Raw genomic sequence first — 20,945 nt, forward strand, 5'->3', positions numbered from 1 at the left:
CATGTGGTTCGGATTCCATGTTAATCAGTAGGTCCTGTATTACCCTAAGTAATGCCTTAAAGACATTCAGTTCAATAGAACTGGAAGTAATACCGGGAAGTATGAGTTTGTATCGCAATCCCAGAGAAATCAAACAAATTGTTAAAAATAGCAATAACAATATTTTTATTTCAATAAGCGTCTGTGGCTGCCTGATTTTTGTTAGTAACTGAGAGGAATATATACATGGCCAACTAAGGCAAATCTGAACAGTCGAGCCCAACCGAAATTGCTCGATAATATCTCGGATAACGTTAGTAATTAAACAGTCAAGCCCACGGCTCGGAATTATATATATATATGGTACTTAATTTCTTCCAAGCAAAAGTACGCGAAGTAGAATGCTCATCAATTAAGAAAATTACTTCTATTTTCTGTTTAATAGCAACCAAGCTAAGAGTCTAGATATATTCTTAGTACCCAATAAGTTTTCTAGTATTTTAGAAGAATTAAATATATATATATATAATCATACGTATAATTCAAGCGGTTCCAATAACTGGCTAAATGTAATTGCATCCGATACCATACTTATCGAACCCAGAACGTTACCAGTCTTGACATAATAGTAACAAAATAGCCTCAAATTAATCTCTCAATTTAAATAAAACTTTCTATATGCGTGTAATCACTTATTCCGGGACGAGTATTCAATAATCATTAACGGGATCGAACCTAGGACCCTTAAGATACAAACACAAGATGTACCCAGTCCCTCTTGTACTCGATATATAACCATGAATTTTAATTTCCCTGTAATAAATTGTACTAGTTTTTAAATAAACCCTTTTAATGGAATCAACAACCAATTTAGACAAGCTAAAAGATTTTTTTTTTATTTGCGTTAATCGCCTTGAATTATAGAGCAAACATTTACGAACTAACGTTGGTGTAGACTTTCAGTTAAACTTCTCCCTTTTTATATATTCTTTATTGTGTTATATTCTTTTATTTTTAACAGCCACAAAACCAGGAGTTTTGAGTCGTGATATAAACGTTAATAGTATAATAATGAAACTGTATGTTACTACAAGTTACTACTAGTTACATTTCGTTTTATAATTTTTTTTAAACAAAAATAGTAATGTTACGATCGTTCATTTTGACTCAAAAGCCCTGATTCCGTTGTTTCCCTAGTAATTACCTGTTTTGCACTGCAACGAAGCATTCGTTGCAGCCAAGCAGGTAAGAGGCAGCTTACGTCATCGTGCGAAGCACGCACGAGTCCTTTAAGGGGCGTGGCTAGCTACGAACACCGAGACAACTGCCACGTAACAGCTGGTGGTTCAGAATACACAACACTCATAGCCTCAGCGCCTGGAGCGAACGGAGATTAACGAATGCTTTATTTTCTCTCCCATTCTCCTTTTTTTTATAAGGAATCAATAAATTTCGCTACATATAAAGTTAACCGGCCCCTCCAAAAATTTACCTACATAAAAAGAAATTTATTGATTACGTGGAAGAATTTAAGCTTCATATATATATTTACAATTAGAAATAACAATTTAAACTCAGATGAACAATAACAAAATAACAAATTTATAATAGTTAAATATTTATATAGCAATTATTCGTTTTGAAGATCGTAATATCCTTATAAATTTAAATAATTACTGCTAAAGTAAGGAATTCATGTAACTTACAGTGACGCAGACTCTACTCTATCCAACATAAGAATTACAAAGGTGTCAGAACTCCGGAGTTTCTTTCCTTTATGTCGGAGAACGTAGCTACTGCGAACAACCTTACAACGCTTAGGACCAGGAGAACATTTTACAGGCGCCTGCAAATATAAAAGTTTAAACACAGTATGATTGGTATAACAATATCTCCTTAGTCTAAGCTACACAAATTAGATTAACTTACATTAGTTACAACATTTCGCGGTGGAATATATTTCTTAATAAACATAACATGTCTTTTTATACGAATACTCGGATCTTCTACTAGTTCAAGCCAGACAGTGTTTCTGGTCGGGTAACTTAATATTTTATAAGGACCTGCAAATTGGGTAGCGAATTTAGGATTAAAGTTCTTTTCTAAAGAGGCTTTCATGATCTTTTTAACAAGTACGAGTTCCCCAACCTCCAACATATTTGGAACCCTCCTACTATTATATAGGGCTTCTTGCCTCTTCCAAGCCTTATCAATATTGGCAGCGACAATTTCAGCAACTTGCTCCTTCGTAGCGTTATTATCTAAGATTCCGAGGTCACAAATCCACTTTACATCTAGAGGCGTAAACAATTTCCTCCCTAAATAAATTTCACTCGGAGCTTTACCAGTCAGACTACTTTGACTCGCGTTAATGGTAAATTGTACTTGATCTAATAATTGGGCCCATTTCCTTTGACATCTATTAACGTACGATTTCAAAATAGCCTTTACCGAACGAATTCCTCTTTCCGTGATATTACTGGAAGGATTATAAGGAGAGGTTTTAATATCCTTTACGCCTATACTATAAAGAAAATGCTTGAAGTATTCGCTACAGAAATAGCTCGCCTGATCGTGCACGACCTTGTTACAGAATCCGTATGAATAGAATAATTTATTCAATTTTTCACAGATTACCTTTGAAGTTATATTCCTTAGAAGTTCTAAAAATATAAACCTACTGGCTGCATCCATAATAACTAATATATAATTATATCCATAACTAGTAGGCCATCTACCCGCTACATCCAAATACCAAACATTATTGGGCTGAGTTATAACAGGAGCATAATATTTTCCGACCAATTTTGTATTTCTATCTCTGCATCGCTGACATACATCACACCGTTTTACATAATCCCTAATCTGCTCTATCATTCCCGGCCAGGTAAATCTGATAGCTATTTTATTAAGAGTTTTATAGAAACCTTGGTGAGAGCCCCCGACAATTTGATCGTGGAAATATTCAATAATAGTACCTTGTAAATTTTTAGGAACAACAGCTCTAAGTCCCCCATTAACCTTTCCTTTTGTTTCCTTTAATAATACTTTATCCTTTATTAGGTAACCATTAACATGTTCTCTCCTTTCTATTTTCTCTATTATTTCTCTTAACCTAGAATCCTCTCGCTGCTGTTGAGCCAATGATTTATTTAATAAGGGTAATTGCCAAAAGTTGGCATAATTTACAAAAACCTGTTTTCCATCATGAGAATGAAGTTCTACCGTAGAATCATCAACAGGCTCATAATCTAAATAATTGTACATTCTACTGAAAAAATCAGCGACTTGGTTAGCCTTACTGCGCAAATGGATTATCTTAAATTGAAATTTACTTACGGTCTCAATTAGTGTCCCATACTTTTTTTGTCTTTTGTGATTATGTAATAACCACTTCAAGGACCTATTGTCACAATATACTGTAAAAGGAGAATGTAAAAACATTTCAAATTTATTAAGAGCCATAATTAACGCATTCATTTCCAGTTCGTATATATTCTTACTCCAGTGAGCTTCAGGAATCATTTTAGAATGGAAATACACAGGACGCAATAACCCATCTTCAGTATATTGACTGAGTATACAACTATAGGCTTTCATTGAAGAATCAATATGCAGAACAAAACTACTATTAAAATCAGGCACTTTTAATAAAATATGATTAGCGAAAGCTTCTTTTATTTTCTCCAGAATCCTGTCTTCCTGTTCCCCCCACCTAAAGGGTGTTTTTTCAGATCTTAATTTATTCAAAGGATCCACTAATTCTCCATAATTGGGTATAAACCTTTTGTAATAATTACAAAGACCTAATATTTGTGACAAGGCTCGTCTATTTTTAGGCCGTGGGATATCATTAATAGCTTGCAATCGATCCTTATCGATAAACATATTGCCACCGCCAAATTCAAATCCCAAATACTTAATATTAGTTTGGAAAAGGCTGGTCTTCTTTGGAGATACTGTGATACCCCATTGTCTTAACCTCTCTAACACTTGCTCAAGGATTTGCTTATGTTTTTCTAAGTCATCTGTATGTATTAGGAGATCATCATAATATATATCAAAATATTCTCCTACAATGCCCTTGAACACCTTTTGCATCAAACTACTTAATATAAATCCACTATTAATGAAACCCATTGGCAGACATCTATGTCTAAGTAATCTGCGTGGAGTAGCAAAAGTGGTATATACTTTACTATCATCCGTTAGTCGGCACTGATTAAATGCTGATTTTATATCCAGCTTAGATATAATTTTATGTTTTCCTAAATTTGCAATACAAGTATCGACCTGAGGACTCGGAAAAGCATTTATAATTACCCTACAATTAATATCACCATAATTAATAACGAGCCGTTTGGATTTATCCTTGTTAACTACAAGGAAGCAAGGTGAAACAAAGGGAGAAGTATCAACTTCTTCAACCACACCCATTTCAATTAATTCATCCACATACTTTTCGAGTTCGGCAAGTTTATCTTTTGGCAACTGATACGGCTGTTTAACACAAGGAGATTTATCCCTTATCTGAATTTGATATCTAAAATTTTTCACTTCTCCCAACCTATCAGTTATAACGTCTCCATAATTATTCATAAGATTTACAACATATTCATTTAAATTAGGAAACTGTTTATGTAATTCAGAGGAAATAATTATATTACCTTTTTCCGAATCATGCTGCTTGGTATCTAAGCAGGATTGACCCTTGGCTTCATGTCCCTTCAGTTGTTGCACAGGTTGGTTCAGCTGACAGTTTGGGAACACCCCTTGTGACTCGGTTTCAAAATTCCCATGCCGCTCCTGACACCCTGTAGACCAATGCTGTTTTTCGGAACGCCTCGGTAGATTTTGCTCTGGCTGGTCCGATGAACAATGCTTGGTAGTATAATCCTGTACGCCTATTGGGACGTTTAAACCAGACACCCTGTAGTTACTCGAAGACCCCATCGCTGAATGCGCCACTGGTTGCCGCTGGACCGAAATACCCTTGGAAGAACCACCATAGGACTCGTCCTGGTTCTGCTTGGCTACCATAGTTCTGCTCTGGGCAAATTGCCTGGACTTCTTTGGAATTGCACCTTTCGACTGCATACTTGACTGCGAACCATCAGACCCAGCGCGAAGTTGGCTGCTTTCATAACCATCCATAGGTTGACAATGCATAGGGCCTGTATCCCCTCTTCCCCCAAGTCCAAGGTGGCGTGGTGGACCGGGATCCGATAAGGAGACCCTACAAGTAGAAACATTACTCGGCAGAAAACTATTATTTGGTAATGGCGTTACTAACAAAGTTGCAGTTAAATTCTCACTCGGTATGGTAAGTTTCTTGGCCTTATAGTCAATGATAACAGGATGTCTCAGGAAAAACTGATTTCCCAGCAACAATTCAAAATCATCCGTTGGGACAACGTAAAAGCACTCCGAAAACCGTTTATTTTGGATCAAGAAGTATAGTTCCGCAGCTTTTGTAATGTTAACATTATTTTTTCCTAGGACATTAAATTGTAATTGAACTTCCGAAACCTTTGGTGAACACTTTTTAATAAGGTTATCAAAACAACTCTCACTTATAAAGCTCACGCTAGAAGCTGTGTCTATTATTGCACGTTTTATCAAACCACATAATTTTACATACACAAAAACCATATGTGAATATTCATCACTACTTACATTACAATGGAAGGTTTTATTTTTTGTTGATTGATCGCAGTAGCGTGCCACATGAAATTCAGAATTACATTTGAAACATCTACGCACATTCTTTCCTTTATTTGAAGAACTACTTGGGAAAACTTTACTTTGATTCTTTGGCAAAGCTTCTTTACCTAATGCAGAAGAAAACTGTTTCGGATTGTTTACTTGAAAACTAGGGTAAAGCAAATTACCAGCAGGACGTACTTGTTGATTTATTTTCACAAAATCCATAGTATACCTTTTATGTGAATCATAAAGATCAGCCATTTGACGTAACTGTGCCAATGTGTTAGGTATTCCATTACTTAGGTATAGTGTATGTATTTCGGGAACAACTAAATTACAAATGAGACTGACAAAAGAAGCTTCATCAAAGGTCATTCCCAAAACATTCGCAATAGATTGTTTTTCATGTACAAATTGCATGAACGACTCCGTAGAATTCATTACGCGATATAGTTTTTGTTGTATAAACGTACAACGTGCAATCGTAGAAATAAATTTAACAAATAATCGGGAACAAATATCCTTCCACCCAGTGGTGGTTCCTAAAAGACATAATAATTCACGATATAATTCTCCCTTGGTTCGGCTTAGACTAGCCACTAATACCGCATCTGACGGAATAGCTTGTCTTTCTATCATATCATCGATACCCACTAGGAATTCAAATAGCATGTCACTATTCATGCCATCAACGAGTGGCAATTGATTTATTTGCAATTGAATAGTACTATATAATGCCCTCGATAAATCCTTATTAAATTCAAATCTTATAGGTGACCTATCCATAGTTACCATTGAAGATTCAGCTTGATTACGATCCGTTATATTTATTAAATCTCCTATCCGAGAACTAGTATTATGCACTCTACCATAGGTCCCCACCTGACCCGGTGCACATGCTTGCATTACTAATGGTTTAAGGGGATCAAATTCATCCGAAACATTTACACTTGAATTAAAGGACATATTACGATCTTCATTACAATCCATTATTGATAAATATATATATAACAGTAACACAATATCGGAAACTTTTAATTTTATATAGCAACAGTTAAATCTAGTATAGTACTACAACCATTTGACCTTGTTTGATTTCACTAGTCAAATTTTCTGGGATGCGTGTATTGCAAGCCTGCCCTTTTATGCCCAAGCTAAGCAAGCAACACTGAAATGGCAGTGCAAAACAGGTAACTTTATTATGTATTACCCTAAGTAATGCCTTAAAGACATTCAGTTCAATAGAACTGGAAGTAATACCGGGAAGTATGAGTTTGTATCGCAATCCCAGAGAAATCAAACAAATTGTTAAAAATAGCAATAACAATATTTTTATTTCAATAAGCGTCTGTGGCTGCCTGATTTTTGTTAGTAACTGAGAGGAATATATACATGGCCAACTAAGGCAAATCTGAACAGTCGAGCCCAACAGAAATTGCTCGATAATATCTCGGATAACGTTAGTAATTAAACAGTCAAGCCCACGGCTCGGAATTATATATATATATGGTACTTAATTTCTTCCAAGCAAAAGTACGCGAAGTAGAATGCTCATCAATTAAGAAAATTACTTCTATTTTCTGTTTAATAGCAACCAAGCTAAGAGTCTAGATATATTCTTAGTACCCAATAAGTTTTCTAGTATTTTAGAAGAATTAAATATATATATATAATCATACGTATAATTCAAGCGGTTCCAATAACTGGCTAAATGTAATTGCATCCGATACCATACTTATCGAACCCAGAACGTTACCAGTCTTGACATAATAGTAACAAAATAGCCTCAAATTAATCTCTCAATTTAAATAAAACTTTCTATATGCGTGTAATCACTTATTCCGGGACGAGTATTCAATAATCATTAACGGGATCGAACCTAGGACCCTTAAGATACAAACACAAGATGTACCCAGTCCCTCTTGTACTCGATATATAACCATGAATTTTAATTTCCCTGTAATAAATTGTACTAGTTTTTAAATAAACCCTTTTAATGGAATCAACAACCAATTTAGACAAGCTAAAAGATTTTTTTTTATTTGCGTTAATCGCCTTGAATTATAGAGCAAACATTTACGAACTAACGTTGGTGTAGACTTTCAGTTAAACTTCTCCCTTTTTATATATTCTTTATTGTGTTATATTCTTTTATTTTTAACAGCCACAAAACCAGGAGTTTTGAGTCGTGATATAAACGTTAATAGTATAATAATGAAACTGTATGTTACTACAAGTTACTACTAGTTACATTTCGTTTTATAATTTTTTTTAAACAAAAATAGTAATGTTACGATCGTTCATTTTGACTCAAAAGCCCTGATTCCGTTGTTTCCCTAGTAATTACCTGTTTTGCACTGCAACGAAGCATTCGTTGCAGCCAAGCAGGTAAGAGGCAGCTTACGTCATCGTGCAAAGCACGCACGAGTCCTTTAAGGGGCGTGGCTAGCTACGAACACCGAGACAACTGCCACGTAACAGCTGGTGGTTCAGAATACACAACACTCATAGCCTCAGCGCCTGGAGCGAACGGAGATTAACGAATGCTTTATTTTCTCTCCCATTCTCCTTTTTTTTATGAGGAATCAATAAATTTCGCTACAGTCCGCGTCTCATATAGCCTCGCTGCTGAATGGGACATTAAATTCAAAATCAACTAAACTTAAATTTAACTTCTTTTGGTTTTCTCTTCGGAATATAGACAAACATTGATGATTTCAGAGGTAACTGGGGAGAAATTTCCCAGGGGCTAAGAATTTTCCCTTGGGGCATTTCTCATATTGGGTTCAATTGGGGTTGCCAGTATTTTCGCAAATATATGTTTATCTCTTGCTTATTAAAGTAGTTCTGGTTCAGTGGTAAAGCGTTCACCTATGGCGGATGGGATCCCTAGTTTTCTCTTATTTGCACCAAATGGGCTTAATGGTGGACAAACACCATAGCCTATGTGCGAGTTTTCTCTGGGTTCTCCCGTTTTCGCACACTTCCTTCATTTCACTATTTCATTCATTCTCATAATCATCGTTTCCTTTAGTCTACACGATGATAATAAGCATGGAACGTAAAATTTTTTAAGTTTCCATTTCATTCCGCGTTTATTGAAAGCCTCCCCGAGGGAAACCTTTTAAAATGATCACAATAATATTAAATATAGGTTGATGTGTAAACTCCCTTTCTTCTCTAGTTCAAAGGAATTCAGAAAGATAATTATTTTCTGCCAGTCAAGAATAAAATAGAACATATTTTAGAATATAATAGAATAAAATAGAAATCTCGGAGTTTAACATCCCACGATTATGTCTTATAGGCAAAGGGAGACGAATGATTAGTGCATGTAAATGATGGAAGAATGGATGGAATGAGAGTGTGGGAGGAAACGGGAGTACCCGACAAAACCCACAGACATCATGATGTACACTACAAACTTAGTTAACAAGATCAAACCAGGGACCCGACGCGCCCCTAGGATACAATAGAAATTATTGCGATATAACAGTTTACTTTAATTAATCATCCAGCTGTTCTTTCCCCTGCAGGGCATTATTCTAAGACTTACAACAACAAAAGAAATCAATTAACACCATGTGTACTTTACAAAGTGTATATGACTTGAAAAAATAATACTCACCAGAAATGATCTTAACATTACACGCCCATTGCATATTGCTTTCTGTATTTAAAATGAAAAGCATGGATGTCGCCTACACATTACACTTAAACAGGGGCAGACCAAGGGCCGGGGCGCCAAAACGAGCCTCAACAAGTAAATTTTATAACGTTGAGTTGAGTTGATGTTGAGTTTAACATCCATTTCAGCAGCGAGGTTATATGAGACGGGACCTACTGATTAACATGGAATCCGACCCACATGAGCTCCCGCTGGGAATCGAACCCGGGTCTCCTATGCCAAAGGCTCTTACGCTAACCGCTTAGCCACCGAGGAGCTCTAAATTTTATAACGTGTTTTCCACTGATTTTTTTTGTTTATATTCTTATAAAGTAGCGTCAATTACATGATCTTCCATTCCACCATGGAAGAAGACAATTTTATAGTACTAGGGGGGCTGTATCGACAAATGAAGATTTGAGAATTTGGCTTGTAGAAGAAAGAGTGGGCCTATATCATGTATTTCAGTATTCATTCTTCTTTTAGAAAATGGGTTTAAAATATTAAAATCACTGTAATAAAATGTATAATATAGACTAGGACTAAGAAAAGGGACGCCAAAAAGTCCCTTTGCCCAGGTGAAGAATTTGACTTGGTCTGCCTCTCCACTTAGAGTTCTATATTTTTCTCCATATTAATATGTACGACGATAAGAAGTTGAAAATAAATTGTTATAACTTCTCGTATCCCGTGAAAATCTTATGGAGTATATTTCAACAAAGTACATCCTCGAAAAGTAAAATTGACAGAAAAAACGTGGAGATTGCAACAGTTTTGGTCTTTGCCTCAAGCCCTAAATATGAAAACAGGATGTAAAAATAACAACAATGGGGGTAAAGCAACCGCATATTATTGAAACTTCATAATAGTACTGAAGCTTACGAGTTCCCGAGCTACTCCACTCACTTCAACGCAAAGCTGGCCGTGTCATATGGCAAAGATGATACACGAGGTTATACTTCCTCACAAGGAATTTATTAAGTTGCGCAGAAAAGAAGTGCAGTAGTCCAACCGATTCATATGTTCGAGTCAGGGGCTGCTAAATATGCGATTCGAACTGGGATTGGTCGCTGGAAGTGTGACGTCACGTGGAAGAGAGGAAATCGCGTCTTCTGCTTTTAGCATATATTTTTTGTATACCCCGAGCATATTCTAACTGCATTTGATTGTTGAAACTACATAGACACAAAAATATTACTAATTCTAACACTACAAATACACAGGGTAAATTGCTATATTATAATAAATTTATATTAATGTGATCATCCACTCATTGTTATTGTTTTATGAATATTGATAGGAAATGTTAGTGATAATTCTAATTGCAGTCCTCAGTAGTCACAAAACCCGGAACGCATTGATTATTTTTCCTTGCACTGTGTTTCTTCATTGTTTGGGCTTTATTTTTTTTTAGGTTGAGATTACTCAAATAAATGTTCTTGTTTTTACATGTGTTCTACTATATTTTGGGTTTAGTTCGCGGAAAATGTGACCGAACAAAACTCGTATAATAACTGCAAGCAGCGGCGCAAATCTGTCTTCAACATTGGGGGGGACGGGTAGACTTTTTGAAACATCTTAAAAACCTTGAGGGGAGGTGTGGAAAATTGACCTATTAACCTTCTCCTCCTACAACATGGTAGTGAAACCGATATTTTCACCGAAATCCGGTGTTGCCAAGAAATTCAAGCTAGCTGACAATTCTCGACCAGAGGAGTGCGCATTCCCCTCTGTCACTTGAGAAAGGTTTTGGCGAAAAAGAGAAAAAAGTAGCGTGGAAACTCCGAATGGTTTGTGTTGTTTTGTTATTTGACACTTTGAGTGGAAAAATCTTCCTTCTTCCCTTGGAGAGGAACAGAATTCGAACTGGGCGGCAGCTCTCGGCAAAAATAGGGGGTGAGCAAAAGCTGATCTTCTCCGTCATATGAATATGGAATGGAATGTCTCAAATGTTTTGGCGAAGAAAAAAGTAGTCTGGAAACTCCGAGTGCTTGATATTGCTTTGGTATTTGACACTTTCAACCTGCTTTCAACAGAATATTTCTTTTTCCATTGAGAAGGAATTATCTATATATGCAGGCAAATTGGTCAGTGTTTGTTTATTTCCCCCTTCTCTCTATAGAAAGAAAGAACCCACATGTGTAAGCCATTAATCACAGTGTAATGGGGACCAAAGGTGTGGCAACGTCGTTGAACATAAGTTAAGTTACAATGGCACTAGTAAGAGAATATGATTGTTCGGACAGTTCCGATTACCACCCACTAAGGTTTTTAAGATTTTGCCAGTTCTATAAGACCATTCCCATAATTTTTTTAAGCAACGTTCAAAATATTTATGAAGTTGAAAGATAATGCTGTAGAAGATCAAGGGAGCACAGCTGTCTTCAACATTGGGAGACGGGTAGATTTGAAGCTCATTCTGGGAGAAAATCAATTTCATCTCACTTTTCCTTGTGGAAATCGGACACAAATCATCACATTTCTCCCCCAAAAAACATATTTCAAATCCGATTATTTGGGGGAGACAGTCCCCCTCAGTTCCAGCATTGGAGGGGATATGTCTCTCTCATCCCCCCGGGATTTGCGCCAGTGACTGCAAAGTCTCATTAAAGTATCTGAACCAGAACCTGACTAAGCACAAGTCTGAATGAAGGATGTGAGCCCAAGCAAAAATGTGTACAAGCCCTACTAACGCCAGTGAGCTGGAGTCCCTCTGAGTGTTGAAGTCTGAGCCCAAGCAAGCGCTTGCCAGAAAGATATCAGAGAGCACGAGCTCCAAGGAACCTAGTTAGTGCAAGCCTCATTGAAAGATATGAGCCCGGGGTCAAATAAGCACGAGCTTCAACGAGAATAATGAGCACGAACACACTAAAGGTAATGAACACGAGCCCAGATTAGAGAAAACCGTGCTGGTATCAGTGAGCTCGAGTTATATTGATGGTAGTGAGATCGAGCCTAGCTGACGGAAGTGAGCCAACACAAGTGAGCACGAGTCCAATCCAGATTAGTGGGCCCGAATCGAAGCAAGTGGGTGACCGAAGGAGACTAGATTGCGCGAGTTCCAGAGCCTAGTGAGTTGGAACCTCATTAAAGAATATGAGTCCTAGACCAAGAAAGCGCAAGCCTCAACGCGAATAAATAGCGCAAAGCCCACTGAAAATATGGAACCCGAGCCCACATTAATACACACTGGTGTCAGTAAGTTTGAGCCTCATTGATGAGTGAGCTCAAGCCCAGTTGACGGGAGATAGCACGCGCGAGTGAGCAAGAATCTAATTAAGATTAGTGACCCCGAACCTTACTAATCGCGTGCTCGCTCGAAATAGATTAGGGCGCGCGATCTCCAAGGAGCCTAGTGAGAGTGAGCCTCCCTGAAGGATGTGAGACCGAGACCGAGTAAACGCGAGCCTCATTATAGGATATGAGAACAAGCTTGAGTAAGAGCGAGCCTTAACGAGAATAGTGAACTCTTTTCCCACTCAAAAGCAATAATCTCATCGCAAGCCCCACTAACGTCATTGAGTACTAGCTCATTAATGGTAGTGACCCTTACTCTAGTTCAGATTGGTAAGCCCGAGCTTTATTGAGTGTAGTGAGCCCAAACCCAATAAACATGTACCCCAATCAAATTAAAATTAAAATGAAATCTTTAAGTTTTACGCCACGCCGTTATGCCGGTTAGGCTAAAGGAGACGATGATTATGAGAAATAAATGAAATGGTGGAATGAAGAAAGTGGAAGGAACCGGGAAAACACCGAGAAACCCACGAGCATGGTGTTTGTCCACACGGCACGAGCTGGAATCGAACCAGGGACTCCAAGCACCGGAGGGGAACGCTCTACCACTGAGCCACCGCGCCTCCTCCCCCAATGAAATTAGTGAGCACGAGCTCCCAGCAGTCTAGTGAGTGTGATCAGGGCCGGATTTAGAGGGGTGCACCGGTGCTTCGTTGTAAATATACACTATCTAAAATGAGAAGCTAGGAGTGAAAATAGCAACACTTTCCAAAACTTTCTGCCATTATTTTTCCGTTTGGGGCTTAAGAGAAAGCAGGGGTTTGCAAAAGCAATACATTAAGTCGATTTTCTGAAGGTTGAAGGAAAAGGATTCACCAAGCAAAACAATATAACATTTGTCAAGTAGGACAGAAAACGTGCTACCTTCTTTAAAATATCCGCCTGCCCCCCGTTCTATGTATCAGCGTTGTCAAGGGTAAAGATTATTGTTACATGTCACTTTGAAGAGTTTCAGTGTGATTGGTTAGTTTGGTAATTATTGGTGCACACCCGCTCAGAAAATCCTGGATCCCACTCTGAGTTTGATCCTTATTGGAGGATGAGTGCTGGCCCAAGTGAGCACGAGCCTCAACGGAAATAAGAACGCAAGCCCAATTGAAGGTAACGAACACGAATCCATAACCTGCACATGTAACCATTTTAAACGTTAAAGCGAATATTTAAATAAGAATAAACGCAATGAACACCACATGTTGGCGTATGGGGACAAAATGAACAAATCCTCTTTTCTAACATTTTTGCTCGTCCTACAGGATCGGCATCCATGACTCTAGTATTTAAATTTCTTTGAAGTTCTTCAATTTCATATTTTGAAAAATTATTTTCTCTTAACCCTTTACTTGTGTTCGCTCTTAACAATTCCATGCCAATTCGATTTATGCGTAGAAGAAATTGCATGAGGGAGGAACTTTTTTTCTTGTAGGTAGCTTATGAAGTTCGTGTTCTAAGTCTCTCATAATCTTTTGGTAAGAAATGAATAGAATAAATATTAGCATTGTTTACATCGATTCTGTCTGCGCGTTTACACGGAGAAACTCACTGCTGTTGTACCAACAATATTTTAGGAAAGGGGTGCTATGTTACACATGGAGTCTTCCTTTCTCAATTCGGACATTGAGCAACAACAGTTATTTTTATTCATTTTTGTCTCAATAATTACCCATTCTTTATAAATTTGACGCATGGACACCGCTTACTGTATTCCCTACAATGTGATTGTTTCGTGCTCTCTTCCACGTGACGTCACGTCGCGCAAGAATTCTGGGTATTTTTTTCTCTCGATAGCAGAAAATGCGCTACCTGTAATACTCTATATACATTGTGTTCGAGTAATTCCCACTCAATTCATATGATCGAATAGTTCATTTGCGCAAAATATATGCGCGGAAACCTAACTGATTCAATGAGCGAATCATTCCCAACCAATTCACTTGCGCGAACGGAATGCGCAGACGACCAATTCATATGAACGAATTAAATGATCGAATCATTTTAGTGAATCAGAGTAAATGAATCGATTCTCCGAAATGAATCATTTTGCCCATCACTACAATGTAATTGATATTATACAATATTAGCTTATGATTTCAAGTCAGTGATGCCAGTTTTGGAACAGCGTAATTCCCGTCCGAAGCCATAAAATTTCCCGATTAGATGCAAAATTTCCCGTAAATCTACGTAGATATAATTTACAATATGAGTAGCAGGGCCAAATTAAAAAAAAAAGTATACACTTTTTTTAACGAACACTATGTTGTTTTTATTTGATTTGGGAGGGAATATTATGTTCAGCAAAGCAAAACATAATTAAATTATATTGCTCCCAAGACGATTCTGGTGTTGCTTGTACACAATTTGTTCCTTGCCACAAAAATATATAAATAAATAAAAATTTTAAAATGCAGCGATAGGCAGGGAATTTTGCAATTGCTTTACATTAACTTGATGTTTCAAGGATTTTAAGTGTTGGTAATGTTTATTTCTACCAAGAAAGAGCTCAATGTTGTAGGTCTTAAGCCTAGAAAGTTAAGAATACCAGAATTTCCCGTTTTCAGCCTATTTTAAAGAAAAATTCGCGCATTCCAGTCAGTGCAAAGAGTTTCCCGTTTTACGGGAAATTTCCCGCCAAGTGGCATTTCAAGTTTGTCGTCTACAGTGTTGTCAACACCAAAAGCGAAAAATAGTTTTTAAAAATCGCTAAAAGTGTCTTTGCTGAAACTAAGCAAAATAACAAATTCGTTCGTATCGAGGAGGGGTGCCGGCCCGTTCCTAAATGTTTGCTGATCATCTAAAATTTTCAGGGTAGGCTTGCAAATGAATTATAAGATGGTTGGATCGAGTACCCCTTACTTCAGCTGGGCCCCTCCTAGATTTTTGGTCTGGCTACGGCCTGGTTCGTATCCCAGAGCAACATTGAGTAGACGTGATTATTCATAGAAAGATTGGTAAATGTTTAGCAAGCGGATATCTTCGTTAATGTTTCATATGCGAAACTTCTGTTTCACATGCGAAACTTCTTCGAAGAAAAGACTGGGTAATGATTCGAATCAGTAGTTTTAAATAACATTCTCAGAAATAGCGATACAAGTGAGAACGCAAAGGAATTTTAAAGCGGTGGTTACGATCACTAACAACTAACTCCAGAAAATCGTGTGACGTAAATGCAATGCTACGATAGCCGCAAAACGGAGTTTTATTGTATTGTAATACACACAGGGTTTTTCACCAGTCATGCTGGTGTCTAGTGCGTCTTCGAATAACTTCTGTATGATTCAATTTATATAGGCTATAGTTCGCAACTTTCCTAAATAATGTAATTATTTATTTATCTATCTATATACCTATATATACAGGGTGAACGGTAAGTAGTTGGACGAACTTGGACGGGTGATAGTACATCTTAAAAAAAAGCAAAAAAGTCCTAGTGAACATGGGGGAAATTCCGTCCTGTTTAGGAATGACAGAGTGTTGAAAGCGTGGGAACATGAACTTCAGAGGCCAACAGCTTAAAAACAATACATCGTGGAGAGTGCGGTTAAAAATGTCACTTAGAAAGTCATACCTACTTTATTGAAAAATGCATATCTGAAAACGCAGCTACGTGTGAAAACGCAGACACTTCTTTCCTTTACAGCATGTTCGGGAATCCCTCCGTTCCTTTGGGGAATCCTGTGCGCACGCATAGCTGCGTTTCCAAACATGCATTTTTCAACAGAGTAGGTATGACTTTCTAAGTGACGTTTTTAACAGCACTCTCTATGATGTATTGTTTTTAAGCTGTTGGCCTTTGAAGTTCATGTTCTCACGCTTTCGACACTCTGTCACTCCTAAACGGGCCGGAATTTGTCCCATGTTCCCTATGACTTTTTTTGTGCTTCTTGTTAGATGTACTATCACCCGCCCAAATTTGTCCACGTAGTTACTTTTCACCCTGTATATATATATAATGAAATGACTACATTTGTAACAACTCTTGAGCCACCCGACTGATTTCGATTACATTTTCAACGTAGATGAGGTTCAAGCCTGGAATGGTTTCTATAGCTTCACTTTGAAAGTGCACTTTGAAGAGAAGGGGAAGATATACAAAAATGATCGAAAATGACCAATATTAATGTAGAATCATAGTTTTCGGAGTGGCTGATATGAACAGTGCCACTTCCGATGCCGTTTAAATCCAAATTCAGTCCCAATTAGTACTCCTACGGGGGATGATGACATGTAAAAATAATTGAAAATTACCGATTAATTGAAATCCATACTGAAAAACGTTGCTTTTCACCACATTTTTCATCTGATATAAATATGATTTTTTTAAAAGTACTAGTTACAGCATATAAAAAATGTAATGCAGGCCTACTTACAAATCAGTTTAATACCATTGTTTTATGGTAGTATTTACAGTAACTTGTTGAAATGTTTGTCTTCAAAGTGTCAAATATAAATCGCAATAAATTGTGTAATCTGATGTAAAATAATAATAATAATAATAATAATAATAATAATAATAATAATAATAATAATAATAATAATAATAATAATAATAATAAACAATACTGTTTTCCGATAGGTATAAGGAGCAGATACCATACTATTTTTCGATTAGTATGGTAAAATAGTATTTTTCCATACTATTTTACCGTAAATTATTAATTATATATAAACGTTGTTATTTTTAAGTGACTGAAGCGAGGTAATCTTACAATAATGTTTTAAAAGCTGGTCATTTGGGGGGGGCAGGAAATCATTTGGGGACATGCCCCCCCGTGGCTACACCCCTGCTTAACACCGTCATATTTGTTATCATTATTTAATGTAACAAATGACGTGATATTTCTTCGCTTGACGTCTTTGGAATGTCATGACCAACATTTCACGTTATTATGACGTAATTTGCTACTTCGGCGGGGTTCGATTCCCAGCGTGAACTCATTTAGTTCGGATTCCACGTTAGTCAGTAGCAGCGTTCGTAGGTTTCTTTCAGAAAATTTCCCTCAACTGACACAAAATTTTCCCCTTTTTCTTATGAATTTTCCCTAGTTTTTTGAGTGTCCAATACCTATGACAGAAGTTATGTAGTACGATTAATTTAGCTATATTAGAAGAACTACGAACTACATTTGTTTTATAAATTTGCTTTTTGACTGTATTTTTTCGTTTATTTTTCATGCATTTTTTAAAAATATACACCGAAATACAACAAGCCAACAAAATAAAATGAAGTGAAATCTTTCGTTTTAACGTTCCACGATTATGCCTTTAGCCTAAGGGAGACGATGATTAAAGCAAGTGAATGATGATAGAAGAATGAGAATGTGGGAAGAAATAGGAGTACTTTGAGAAAATCTACGGACACGATGTTGTTTACCACAAGCTTACTTGGCTGGGGATGTAAAAAAAGATCCCACACACCAGAGGTAAGCGCTCTACCATCGAGAAACCGTGACCCCCATCCAGCCGACATTGGTTGCAAATTATGATACTTTTAGCACACACAAACTATTGCAATTGTATTGATTTATTTCTGAATAACAAAGAAAGATTAAGTATTAATATTAGTTAGTCACTCGGCTAGAGAATTTCCCTGAACTGTTCCCGTTTTATCGAAAAATTCTTTTTCTTCCCTTTTGTTAAATTTACCTATGAAATTTACTTACATTAGGGAAATTTCCCTCAAACTACGAACACTGATCAGTAGGTCCACGCCTCGCTGCTAAAAGGGACGTTAAAACCATATCAACTCAACAATATAAATATGTGTGTGTTTGTGCTTATGTGAATTTCCTCGCGTCTGTTTGGTTAGCACATACGCCTTGAGCGCGGGAGACCATGGTTCGATTTCCGGTGGGAGTTCATGTAGTTGTTATCCCACTTTAAACTGCATATCCAGGTCTCAAATAAGCACAAATAGATTGTATTTGACATTGGTACACTTATCAACTTACTTCGGAGCCGTCGAAAATTTCGGAACACAGAGTCCCGTAAACCGAAAAGTGAGAAGCATGAATACAGAGTAAAACTGCCATCCGAATTTAAACTTTTTAGGCTATGTTAATCCTTATATATAATGTAACTAGCTTAGCCAAGTTACAATGGAGGAAATGCAATCACCTACAATGCTCTGATAATAGAAAATATTTTCCAGGTATTATTATCCCCCTCTCCTGCAGAATGATAGCCCTGACGAAAACGCAATATTATTCAGAAGGTAGGGAAAAGGTTGAAGATGATGAACGACCCGGCCGCCCTTTGAGTTCAAGAACGGACGAAAGTGTTCAAACAATTAATGAACTAGTGCGGAAAGACAGATGTCTGAGCATTCGGATGATCGCAGACTTGACGAACATTAACAGAGACAGAAAAGACAAATTTTGCATGACAATTTAAACATGGCAAAAGTTTGTGCAAAAATAGTCCCGAGAAACATCTCATAATGCCCTTTCTGTGAAGCAGGTTTTAGCAGCCAAGCGCATTTTTGTTCTCGACCATCCTCATTATCCCCCAGATTTGGCTCCCTATGATTTTTATCTATTCCCAAAAGTGAAAAGTGCATTGAGGGAAACACATTTTGAGTATGTGAAAGAGGTGAAACGAAAAACGGCAGAGTTGTTGAAAAGTGTGACATCTGATGACCTAGAGCATTGCTTTGAAAAATGGAAGCCACTATGCAGCAGTGTATTTATAGGGGAGGGGAGTATATTGAAGGGGATAACAGTCAATTGTAACTTTCTTTGCAATACATCACATTTATGATACCAGTCTCGTTATTTAATTGCCACACATCATATATATATTATCACCAAATATTAAAAAATCTCCAACATATTATCTAAGGATATGCAATTTAAATTAGAGAAATGTTTCAGAAACATTTCCGGCAAAATTCATTTTACATATAATAAGGAATATGTATTTTATTGTAACTGAAGCATATATTATGAGAATAATGTAAGAGTGTTTTCTTTGATATATCAGAAAATATTATTAGCTAAAAGAACAAACTATATTTCATAAACACGATGGTAAACAGTTTCTATTCATTTTAAATATCTGTTTTACTTTTTAAAAAATTAAACATTAGATAAAATATTCTGAAAATAATGCTAAAATATTGTATGAAAATATTTCATTAAGTTACAGGAGGTAACACAAACATTTTCATACAAAATTAATAGGCGAGCACTCTCGTGGCTAAGCTCTTAGCGTACGCGCCTTTGGCGTGGGAGACCAGGTTCGATTCCCGCCCGGAGCTCATGTGGTTCGGATTCCACGTTAATCAGTAGGTCTACGTCTCGTATAGCCTCGCTGCTGAAAGGGACGCTAAAGCAAAATCAACTCAAGTCAACAAAATTAATAGGCGTTTTAAAACTATTTCTGGAAAATATTTCTTATATTACGAACGAATTTATTTTTAAAATATTCGAAATATTCTAGAAATTATATTACGTTTTCTCGTAACAATAGAAAAGATTGCAAATAATACGTTGGGAAACATTTGTAAAATATATGGAATACATTTCCTATTCTATTTTCTATACCATGTATGTAAAACATTTTTAGTATTACTTCGAAAACATTATCTCTCTCAACATTGAAAACACATTGCATGCAACACAATATTTCTAGTACAATTTGTGAAAATTTTCCTTACATTACTTTTCTTCTAACGTTCTAAAAATATACTTCCTGTACTTCATAAAATGTTTTCCAAACATTTAAAAAAAATTGCGGTAAATATTTGGGATACTTCTCAGATATAACAAGGAATATATTTTCTTCAGTAACGGAAGAGTATATTCTGAAAAGAATGTAAAAATGTTTCTATAATATATCAGAAAATGTTCCCTAAAAACAAAAAATTTACCAAAACAAAACGGAAAATATTTTCTACTCTTTTAAATATGTTTTCTTTTACCTGTTTTAAACTTTTATATTCAAAATTCGATAAAATATTCTGGAAATAATACTAAAATATCGTACGAAAATATTTCATTTAAGTTATAGGAGAAGGTTACCAAAGTACTTTTGTAATAATTAAGCAAACCTTTTTAAAACATTTCTGAAAAATATTTCTTATATTACGAAAGAATTTATTTTTAAAATATTCTAAACGTTTTTAAAAATATATATTCAATATGTTTTCTCATAAATATAGAAAATATTGCAAATAACGTATTAGAAAACATTTTTTAAATATATGGAATATATTTCGGTTCATTGTTTTTGGTATCGTATATGGAAAACATTTTTAATATCATTTCGAAAATATTTCCCTTCTCAACAGTGAAAATATCTC

At 36.3% G+C, this 20,945-nt stretch overlaps 1 protein-coding gene across 2 annotated transcripts in view; it reads right to left on the minus strand.

The window, feature by feature from the left end:
* Positions 1-20,945, minus strand: part of LOC145694449 (uncharacterized) — a 103,648-nt gene that overhangs the window by 38,744 nt on the left and 43,959 nt on the right. The window lies entirely within an intron of this gene.

Source organism: Thermobia domestica, chromosome 9 (assembly GCF_964235325.1).
Source record: "Thermobia domestica chromosome 9, izTheDome1.hap1.1, whole genome shotgun sequence".
NCBI lineage: Eukaryota > Metazoa > Arthropoda > Insecta > Zygentoma > Lepismatidae > Thermobia > Thermobia domestica.